Source organism: Lissotriton helveticus, chromosome 1_1 (assembly GCF_964261635.1).
Source record: "Lissotriton helveticus chromosome 1_1, aLisHel1.1, whole genome shotgun sequence".
Lineage (NCBI taxonomy): Eukaryota > Metazoa > Chordata > Amphibia > Caudata > Salamandridae > Lissotriton > Lissotriton helveticus.
Genome location: NC_136057.1, coordinates 253,305,780 through 253,317,811, shown reverse-complemented (window position 1 = coordinate 253,317,811; position 12,032 = coordinate 253,305,780).

Below are 12,032 nucleotides of genomic sequence, written 5' to 3'. Positions count from 1 at the left end.
TGCTCCATCCAGAGCTGCACCTCCTTGTGATCCCAGTTCATCTCTGGGCACTGAGACATTTTCATTCTGAACACCCTATCATAGTTGATCCATCCATTACCACCCCATTTCAAGGCCTTGTTGTGGATGATCCTGGAATACTGTACCAGGCCTGGGCCCTGTTCCGGGAAACGTTCCATGGTGACAGCCGCTAAAATGGAGAAAGCTTCTAGCCAATTGGCAATGTTCTTTTCAGGCCATGGCTGATACTTTACCTTTTTATCATCTTCCTTTGCCCCAAACTTTCTAGCATCCATGCCTTCCTGACCTAACATGAGAAGGGTAAAGATATCGATAAACTCCCTTTTCCAAATGCCCTCTTTGGCAGCTTGGGGTACCTGCCAAGCCAATGAGCATCGCCCCGAAAGGAGCAGTGCAGTGGAGATCGCGGGGACAGGTGAAGGCACGGGAACAAGCAAAGGGCTGGTAGCAGGAAGCACCCCCGAGGGAGCGCTTGTGGCGGCAGAGGGTGTGATAGCAACCAGTGCAATGGCCGCTGAAGGAGCGGCGGGGGAGCTCACCAGCCGCGCCCCGCTAATCGCCCCATTCGAGATTGAGGGAGCCACAGGTGATGTTGCAACATGTACTGAATCCCCCTGCTTCGCTGCCTGCACCGATGACCAAACAGTGGAGGCTGCCAGAACAGGACTCCCGCTAACCACGCTACTACCCCCAGCTTGTGGTGAGCTAGCAGCAGAAAACCCCCCTTGGAAATGTCCCATAAAATTGTTCAAAGTGTCCAATACTTTGGTCAGCTCATCTCTGGTGGCGAAATTACCTTGGGCCGCTTGATTGTCCTTGGAGAGGACCGGAGGCGGTGGCGTAGCACTTGCCCCCTGTGACGGGACCTCACGGGGGTTCGCCACCGATTTGCTTCGTGTCAGCGGCAAAGATTCCAGGGGGACATCCCTAACAGTTGGCTTTCTGATCCGCTTGGGCCTGGATGGAGCGGCATCGGTACTGTTCTGGGTGTCAGACGAAGGGGATTCAGCCGGGAAACCAGAATCCTCCGGCTCTGACGTGTTCAACAAGTTCTGTGCCCAAGCAAGGCCTTTCAGCTTTGCCAGCTCCATAAAGTCGGCCCACACTGCGACCTGGGAGGTGCCCGGCAACGAGTCCTCCACCTGGGTATTTTCTTGGGAGAGGGGAGGGGAACTTTGGCTGTCCATTCTCACTTCAATACGCTCGCACGGGATCTGGGGATAAAAATTAGGATCAGCCACAGCACATACATGGGGAAAGAACCTGGCCGTCTTGAGTATCAACAGGTGCGTGTCCCAGACCCCTCAATACTTACATCACAGTGGTGCGACAAGCGGAACGAAAATTTTCGATCGATTCGGAGAGACTCCACGAGTGAGAGTGAGAAGGGGCTAAAGAGGGAAAAGGGTAACGTTAGTTGGCGCACTTGTAGTTTTTTTTTGTTTTTTGGGGTTTTTTTTTTGGCCCCCCTAGACCACACACTGACGTGTTTCCTCTCCCTTCCTGCATGCATACGTCCCCCTTCCGTGTCCACCCCAAAAGACTGGTCCTTCCTGTATACCTGTCTCTGGCCCACCGGTAGCCACCTGTGCCGCTTCCTTGACCTTCGCGCGGATTACTTTACTTTGTTATCCTGAAAAATAAAAGACAGTGTCACAACGTTTCTCCCATTCTTTGAAATGAGCTCTTTCATCTGTAGTGTTCCTTCCGCTTCTGGCGTCATGCCACCATATTTCAGTTCCTTCTCAGCCAGTCCTCGCCAGCCGTACACATTCAATCCTGCAAGTACACGGATGTTAGTGTCCCCTTATATGTAACATATGTCAGCCCTTATAGCCCTCCTAGTACTCCTTAAACAAACTACCCAGCAGCCATTGTTGCATAAAATAGCTCACTGTTTTCTAATGCGAGACCTATTGCTCTTGCCAATGCTTGTTAAGAAAGGTACGCTTACGGGAAAGCGAAATAGAAGCACTGCCTTCCTTCCCCAGTCAGCCCTGTGGCAAAGTCTCCTTACACTCGGAGAAGGACGCCACCGCCAGGCCGCCCCTGATGAGATAAGCCTCCACCACTAGTGGGGCAGGACACCCCGGGCTAGCACCGCCTTAACTTGTCTCTACTGCTATTGCACAAGATATAATGCGAGGCCTGCTGCAATCCTGGCCTGCGTAGAGGCAGCGAAATACACTGGAGGCATACGGCGCTTACCCCTAACAGGAGCGTGAAATAGGCAGGGGTGCCACAGTGAAATGTGCGGCAGTGCTGGGTTGCGGAACCTCACGTTTACTCGTGCGGCGGAGGCACTGCGCATGAAGGCGCCCCCCATGCACAGGGTAGAAGATCCCCTCCCACCCACCAAGGGGAAGCTGAAGCGACGCAAAGTCCAAGACCCCCACTGACACGGGAGCCAGTACAGGAGGGGGTCCCGCAAGCACTGGGAGAGCCAAATCCGATAGAAAACCCATCTCGGCAAGCCTGGGACCCCCCCCAGAAGAGAGGAAAAGCAGGCGGGCTGGAGCGTGCGAGACACATGGAACATGGAGCGGCTAACAGGGCAAGGCATAAGGCTTAGCCTAGCAGCAAAACGACTCCTTCCGCTCACTGATAGTCGGGCATCCGCTACCCTAAGGTAGTCCACGCAAGTTGTCGGGATCGCGGGAGGGGTGCACACAGGAGAAGACATCGCAGCAAAGCAAACGCCTGCAAAGGCATGCACATGCCCCTGTGCAGGCACAACAAAGAGAAAGCGGGGATAAAATTATAAGGCATAGAACCTGCTGGCCTGCGCTCCAACACAGGGCACATGCTGTGCCCGAAAAAGCCATAAACTGCAGAAACGGAAGTCCAATACAAGACGAAAAGACAAGTGCCAAAACCAATAGGAAGTAGTGTAGCCCCCCATTCACTCCGGCCCCTGCACTCCAAGGTAGGCATGGTCCCAAGGGGCCCCTAAAATGGCCGCACACCCACGCCCCTCCCCCGTGGATCCAAAGGGACCGGCTGCCCCTGAAAATGGCCGCTTGGGCACCCTGACCCACGTGGCCGGACAATGGCGCCCCCTCAAAATGGCCACTGTCGCTAATTGGAGGTCCAGGGGCACAGCAAGCCTACCCTACCTAGAAGAAACCCCGCGGTGTGGACCGACCCCACGTAAGAGGTGGGCAGGCGACTACAAGTAAAGAGAAATGGACTGCAAGCCATGGGGGGGTCTGCCGCGAGCCCGCAGCCAATATGGACAGAGCGAGATGCTGCAGAAGATCAAGGTGACTCCGGACACGGGAGAGATCCTAGTGCTAACTACTAACCATGACAAGGGCCTACCCCGACCCCCTGATACACACTAAATGCACGCATGTCCCCCCCCAGGCCAACAACACCGGGTGGCCCTGATCACCAAAAGAAAGATATGCCAAGGAAGCAAAACCCGCAGATGCTCGAAGAGGACCCTGGCCCCCAGGCCCGGAGGCGGTCGCGCAGCTAAGCGAGCCACTGCCCAGACTGATACATCATCAGATAGATCGAAACCCACGGCAACAGAACCCCCCCCAGTGCCCAGTCCCTCCGAGGACAAAATTACACAAAATATTATTTTACTCAAACAGTATCGCCTCCCACTGCCCAGAACAGAGACTATCCTACGTGAACCCGCCCCGCAGGAAAATAGATAAAACAAGGCAATATACATTAAAACAAGGCAATAACTGATACACCATAACGAAATACGATGCCAAGCGGCAAAAGAACCCCACCCAGTGCCCAGCCCCCCCGAGAACAAAACTACTCACAATATTTTTTACTAAAACAGTATCGAAAAATGAAAGCCCAGCTTCAGCGGCCCGATACTAAGCAGGCCGCCCGGCCCATCTCAACCCCCCTAATGGGGGGAGCGAGCACGAAGGGGGAAAAGCCTCTCACCTTAGATCCTGCTGATCTTGGGCACCAACAACATCGAGGGCAGCAAGAGCATAAAGAGGCCGCTCGGAGGGAGGGGGAAGCCTAAATACCCCGACCCCCCCCTCCCCTAGCGGAAGTGACGTCACGGCAGCGGCCCCCAGTCACTGGACACCAGAAGGCTGGTGCGCTTGCCATCTTGTGGCATTATGGTGTCCGCCCTCTTATGAGGGTCACCTGCGGCGACGAGTCGGGCGGCCTGCAGAGCTGGTGGCCGAGAGGACACGCTATGGCCCGACACTGATGCCGCTGTACTGGGCCCCTCCAATGTGCTGAACCGGTCTGCTTTAAGGTGATCCCCGGGGGCCGGGACGGACTGTAGGAAGTGCCGAAGGAGCTGAGAGTGGATGTGCTGTGCTCGCCCGATTCGTTGCAGGCTCTTGTAGCGTTGGGGGTCTAAGTTGTGGAAGCCTCCGACCCTGATAAGTGGTGCTGTACAGAGAGGGGACTCTGCGTGGAGCACGCGCTCGCTGCTGGGGCCTGTTTCGGTTGTGTGATGGCCTGACGGACAGGTATTTTGGGGTGTCCCTGTGGCGCCATTTTAGGTGTTGCTGACGCCGCGGGAGCACTACGCTGAACTACAGTGAGGAGGGATCGCCCTGAGCTGCTGAGACTTTGTGGTGTGCAGATAGACGGCCTGGAGCTGGGACGGAAAGCCAGCTCTATTGATCTGGGTGACTTTTGCGCTGCTGCAACATTGGGAATTTGGCCCCCGCCAATTCCGGTGCCTCGGTGCACGGGTTGATGTGAAGGCGCTCAGAGGGACGCTAAGCAGGCGTAAGGCGGAGAGCGCGCCAATGTGCCAGCAAAGAACCTACCATGACATCCTTTACCCGGCGGTGGTGAACCTGAGGGTAGTTGAGTGATATAGACCTGGGAGTGAGTTCAGTTGCTGCTGTCAGCGCATGGAGGTGAGATCCTGGACTGGCCCGACACAGGTAGCTGCGATTGTATTTGAGGTGCCGACTGGTGTATCCTACCACATTCTGGTCACCCTGGGACACTGTAGACTCGTGCTTTGCATGGGTGGATAGCGACGCCAGTGGAGGGAGGTTGTCTGTGGGGCACTTACAGTGCGGAGAAGGGTCGTTAACACTGCTTCACTATGGGCAAACAGGACGGCAAACAGCTCAAACTAAGCTTTGGCCAGCGCCGGTCCATCAGACAACAAGAGTCGGACTCTGAGAGCGCTGCGGGTGGGTCCACTGAAGGACAGCGCAATGATCAGGGAGAGGATTTGCTCGCCGTTATGCTTGAGTTTCGCTCTGGTCTGCGTACAATCGACACCAAATTAGATACCCTCACGACGCAAATGGAGTCAGTGAAAATACAGGTCGGAGAGCATGAACACAGATTGTGGATCAGGTAGAAACCAAAAAACAAGTGTCTCAGATGGGCAGACTCCTTCACGTGATATGCGCTAAGAACAAGGATTTGGAGGCTAGGTTGCGTCGCACTAATCTACGCATCACAGAAGTACCAGAGATGACGGCGATCATGAAGATGGAAGTCAATGTGTCGGAGCTGCTTCGAGACCTGTTTGCTGCACATCTGTCACCGGTCTTTGCGGTGGAGAGAGCCCACTGTACTCTGGAAGCACGGCCGCCGGTGGGAGAACCCCCGCGGCCCATGTTTGCGACGATTTTGAACTACCAGGATCAGGATGTGATGCTGCGGCAGGCCCGAACAATGGGCACAATCACGCACAAATTGAATCAAGTCGCATTCTACCGGACTTCACCCCAGCAGCGCAGGCTGCCAGAAGAGAATTCCTGCCTGCTAAGAAAATCCTATTGCAGGCGCAGATTCCTTACTCTTTGCTCTACCCTGCAAAACTCAAGGTCTCCTATGATGGCTCCGCCCATTTTTTTACAGGCGCTAAATCCGCTTTGAAATTAGCTAAGCATGTGGGCGGCAAGCAGAGCAAGAAACCCTTGGGACATGTGGATGTAGCGGAACAGCAGCTAAGTGATAATGACTGAATAATAGACTTCTGTAGTATTTGTGTAAAATTATTTTCTCCAACACCAATGCTCGCAATTCTGGGATATGTCATTTTTTGTATGTAGCTGCTGGGATCTAGTTTTTGGCTTTCTCTGTACTACATGTTTGAATCTATTTTCTCTTGTTGCTATAATAATTTTTTCATGATTCACGGCTCTGTACGCGATTGATCTCACTCGCGACCACACCCGTATGCCTTTTTGGTTACATCGGATGAGGCGGTCAGGATAGGGAGGGATGATTGTAACTACAAACTGGGAGATGGTAATAGTTCCTTTTGCCTTACGACTGCATGTTATGTTTGGTTTTCTCCTTTGCAGGTCTAGTCTCTTGCAGTATCTCGGCCACCCTGCTACAGTAGGGATGTATGCCGGTACTCATGCGCCCCCCAAGGGAGATTTCCCTGATATAATCAGTTTTGAGTCCTTTTGGGGGGAGGGGGTTGCTTCAACCTGATTAGGCGGCTTGTTGTGGGTGGGGTGGTAATGGTAGGGTTTGTTCTAAGTTTGTTTGTGGATGTGTGGCCATGGAAAGATGAAACTGATGCAGGATGTATAAATAGACTTTTGTGTCAGATAGGGCAAAGCGGTGACACACGTGCGACTTCACTGATGATCACGAGACCACGGTGAATTGTTTAACATGGAACATACAATGCCTTAATGACAGTAGGAAAGCGAGGTTGGTTCACGCATATCTCACAAGACACAATATTGACATATGCCTATTACAGGAGACGCATCTCCGATCCCAAAAATCGACAAAACTCAGAAATAGGCGCTGGGGCTTGACATACACGTCAGTGTACTCTAATTTCTCTAGGGGAGTGGCGGTGTTGGTGAGGCGAGGCATAGACTGGAGAGAGAGAGAAGCATACTTAGATGCGGATGGCCGATATGTCATACTCCTCTGGTATTTGGGAGGTACCTTACTGTCAATTGTAGCACTATATGGGCCAAACACGGATTTCCCTGGCTTTTTTCAGGAAGTCTGAGCTAGAGTTAGAGCCACAGGGTGCACCACATCCCTGTGGGGTGGTGATTTTAATGCCATTATCCATGATGACCTGGATAGACCGGCTACAGCTAGGACACATCACCCGCAGCTAACAAAGTATTAAACACCCTATTAGAGGAGGAAGACATGGTAGACATATGGAGACTTCGCAATCCATTACCTAAAGAGGGCACCTGTTTCTCCGAACATCATCTTGCTTGGTCTAGGTTGGACTATTGGTTACTGATCAAAGATGTGGCCAGCTGGGTGGTGGATGTTAGACACCTGTCAAAGAACCATATCGGACCACTCCCCATGTCTGCAGACTCTTTCCCTGTCCAACACTACACAGAAGGCCTTCTCTTGGATACTGTCCCCACAGGCGCTCTTGGACGAGGCATTTAAAGAAGAAATACGTACTGATATTATTGATTTTTTTACACTTAACACGGGGTCCGTCGATACTGAGGCCTCATTATGGGAAGCGTTCAAGGTGATTATTAGGGGTCAGTGCATCTCTCGCCAGGCCGGTGTCCTTAAGGCCATTCGGACGACTCTATGTAATATTGAGACACAGATTAAAGATCTGGAGACAGGGGTACAAGCGAGGGGAGAGGCCGCCCTTGAGGCCGAGTTAAAGGTTAAGTTGTTAGAATATGAAGAGGAAGCGCCATGGGAAGTGAAATTCCTGGGGAAATATGCGGAAGCCCGAAGGTATGGCGAGTGAGATAGACCGGGGAGGATGCTGGCTGGCATGCTTCGGACCCTCGTTCCTTGGCCTTTATTTCCGAAATCAGAGATCCACAGGATGACATTGTCAGGGGTTCCTCAAACATTTTAAATGAGTTTTCATCGTTTTATGCCAATCTTTACACTGCTACACAAACTGAGTGTCCTGAGGGCATGCAGGAATTCCTATATTCAGTGGCGCTGGTCTGGTTTAATGATAGACACAGGGAATATATGCACCTACCCTTCTCAGTGGACGATGTCAAAGATGTTATCACCAGCCTGCCTCTGGATAAGGCTCCTAGGTCAGATGGTCTGACGACCGCGTTTTACAAAACATATGCGGAGGTACTGGTGCCTAAACTTCTCGCTGTCTACAGGGAGGCACATAACACAGGCTTGCTTCCTCAGTCAATGGGGGAAGCTATCATTATCACCGTTTTAAAACCTGGTAAACCTGAAACTGATCTGGACTCACACAGACCACTGTCACTTATCAACGTAGACGCAAACATTTTGTCAAAATTGATAGCGACTAGGTTACAACCTCTACTTCCTATGATAGCGTTGCCTGACCAATCGGGTTTTATTCTGGGAAGATCCACCTCTCACAACCTTAGGACGGTGTTCTCATTGTTGCATTACTTGCACCCTGATGTTCAGACAGCGGCCGACTTTTTAGATGCCACAAAGGCATTTGACTCGCTTGAATGGCCTTACCTCTTCAGAATTTTGACACATATGGGACTCGGCCCCCTTTTCCTTAAAGGAATGCAATTGCTATACACTGAATCGCTAGCTAGGGTACGGGTAAATGATATGCTCTCCGCCCCGTTCCCTGTAGCGCGAGGCACTAGGCAGGGATGCCCACTGTCCCCTTTACTGTTCACCATCGCTATGGAGCCTTTGGCTGCTCGTATCAGGCAACATCATACCAATAAAGGCATAGGATTTGGAGCTAGAAGCCTATTGATTCAGCTATATGCCGATGACATCACATTGTATATCTTGAATCCCGAGCGCAATCTGGATACAGTGTTAAGAGAACTTATCAAATTTGGAGGCCTCTCACGGGTGACCATTAATTGGTCTAAATCTGTGGTATTTCCCCTCACTGATAATACAAGGGCCGTCACCTCGGAGTTCCCATTACGAGGGGAGAATGAGGCTGTGAAGTACCTTGGTATCTGGGTAAGCAGGGATCTTCAGGAGTTATGGAATTTAAACTTTGGGAAAGCCATTGCCTGGCTGGAGGAAAAGGTGGCCCTGTGGGCTAAGCTTCCACTCTCGATAGCAGGGAAAATCGCTTTGGCTAAGATGGTGGTACTACCTAAATTTTTGTATCTATTGGTGAATCTCCCACATACACTTACCCAGTCCTTTTTCAAGACACTGCGGTCTCTGCTAATATCGATGTTGTGGACCGGAGGTCAGGCCAGGCTTTCCTGGGAGCTTTTATCCTTAGCGACCAGACAGGGAGGGTTGAGTGCCCCGGACATAAAGCTGTATGCTTTCTGTGCGCTGGCATAGTTCCTGCAGTATTGGGTACACCAGTTGCCATTTCAGCCTCATGTGGCTGTTGAGAAAGATGCAGTTGCGCCTGTCCCACTCAGAGTGGCAGTGTATCAGTCATTGAAATGCTCAACAGACTGTATAGACACTCCCGGGACTCTCAGGTGGGCTTGGGATGGACTGGGTAGAAGGGCAGGTGCACAGATTCTGTACGCACCTTCAATCCCTCTGGCACAGAATCCCATGCTCCTGAATGTTAAGGATAAAATCACTAAAAGGGTAGAGCAGACGATGCCGCTCCGCATCTTCGCTAATCTCTACCCCGGTGGAGTATTCAGGACCCACCTAGAGCGGAAGAAGGCCAGCAGTTATCATTGGGTTTGACGTTCTTATATCATAAACTCTGTGCAGCATGTAGGGAGCTCCATGTAGAATTCCCATCAAAGCCCACCCCACCGACTGCTCTAGAATATCTGCTGACTATGCCATCACCGCGCAAACTGATTACCAGACTGTATAATCATATGCAGAATGATGCGCCTGTGGCTGTATCTGCTGCTCGCATTAAATGGAATGCCGAGTTGGTTTCCCCTCTGTCTGACGACCAATGGTCATATTGATGTGCCCAGTTGGCGGACTCATCACCCAATTATAAACTTTGGCTTATTCATACATCGCTACTGTACAACGCTGACAAGTTTATTCAAAATGGGAATCAGGGATGATGATTGTTGTTGGAGGTGCGGAGCATTTGAGGCTTCCTTTCTTCATATGGCATGGACTTGTCCGACACTTGGTGAGTACTGGACTCCATTTTTTTTATCCATAAATCAGATTCTAGGCCTGGCGCTGCCTCCATCTCCACTGCTTGGTCTGCTAGGGTATGTCAGGGAGACACATGTTAGGAAACGCAAATTACATGCGCTATTATTGTTATTTGCCAAACATCAGATAGCTTTATGTTGGGGGAAGAGGAGAAAACCCACGGTCCGGGATTGGATTTGGGAGGTTACGTATGGTCAAACTCAGCTTGCTGTATACTGGGAACTAATGCCACCTACATCTAGACCCAAAGATATATGGGATCCTTTCATCGAATGGGCTTGTGCCAGATCTACTGGTCCTGATGCTGATATGGCTGCTGAAGCTACGGCTGGGCCTGCATGATTCTTTTTTTATTGTACCTAGCAGTATGCCTTTGTTGGGTGCTGGGGGAGTCTGACTTGTCTATATAACTTGTGGATATTATATATTATATACTCCACTGTTCCACTACTGCCAAATTGTATGTTGTCTTGCAGGATCTTTCCGTTAGATTGTGAATGCCGACTGTGAGGACTATGTTGTACATCGCTGAGCCCTCTGTCCTTAATATATGTTTATGAAACATGTTTTGTCATATGATCAGAATGTAATAATGGCCTCTCACACACCACTGTTTGTTTTTGTATGTGATGATTTCTTCATTTTGTTTTGTCTTCAATTTAGAAATCAATAAATAACATTTTTTTTAAACGTACTGAATAGAATCTACCTTTTCAGTGGACATTGGATAGGCATTGAATAGGCAACCAAGGTACTTGCAGCCCCCGCCCTGTCATCTGTGGAATTCCTCTACTTGTAAACCCAGGGTGAAGTTGGAGTTGGCTACTGGGGGAGATATTGGGGAAGGGAATGAAGCCAGTCTGGTGCAAATTGCCACTTCATCCTGTACCTTGAGGCTTCATTTAGTGCTAGGGGACAAGTATAGGTCCCAGGCAATGTGTTTATTGGGTAACCGACCCTCCTGATGTGTGTACCAGCCACTGCCTGGTTCAAAAAAGAACCAGTTCTGTGGCTATCTGGCCCATTCCATCAGGAAGCAAAGCTGTGTTGCATGAAGGGACATTCAGGCCTCCCTTTAGCATTGGACAGTAAAGGAGCTGCTTGTGGAGGTGGGTTTCTTTTACCATCCCAATTAAATGTAATGATCCTTAGTTACAAGGACTAACGAGTGTTCTTAGAAGGTGTCAACAGTAGGGATTGAAATATAATTCGTATTTTAGGTAGGATGAACATCTGTTTGGCGGATATTCTTCCTAGGCAGGAGAGTTGAAGTCTGTGCAATCTAGCCAAGTCTGCCTAGGCTTGGTAACTAAGGGCAAAGTAGTTGACCTCCAGCACCCTGTCTACGGTTTGGGCCAGTTGAATCCCCAGGTATGGTAAGATTGACCCATACCCTGGCAATATGGAATGCAGTGCGAAGATACAGTTTGTGGGGCAGGGGAACTGACAGGTTAAGTATTTGGACTTTTTGGAGCTTGACCTTGAAGCCCAACATGACTCAGTGAGCTCAACAATAACATCATCAGCATAGAGGCTGATAGTGTACATGGCTCGTTCAAAGGGAATGCCTGTGATACTGGGAGCTGTCCGCATGTGCTGGCACAGTGGCTCCTAAAGGGCAAATAGGAGATGGGAGAGGGGGCAACCTTGATGGGTTTCCCTCTGAATGGGAATGGGCCTTGACAGTACCCAGTTTACACTCACTGTGGCCTGTAGGGTGCTGTAGACACTATGAATCCATCAGCCAAACTTGCCCCAGAAGCCAAAATGCTACAGAGTTATGAATAAATAGGTCCAATGCAGTCTATTGAATGCCTTTTCTGCATCAATGGCATGAAGTAGAACTTCCTGAGGTGAAGGTGTTTAGGATGCTCTGGTAAGAATCTATCAAGTCAGGTGTGAGAGGGTTATAATAATGCGCTAAAATACTTGTGAACAGTTTGGTATCAAGGTAAATGAGGTAGATATAGGTCTGTATAAGCTGCATAGTGTTT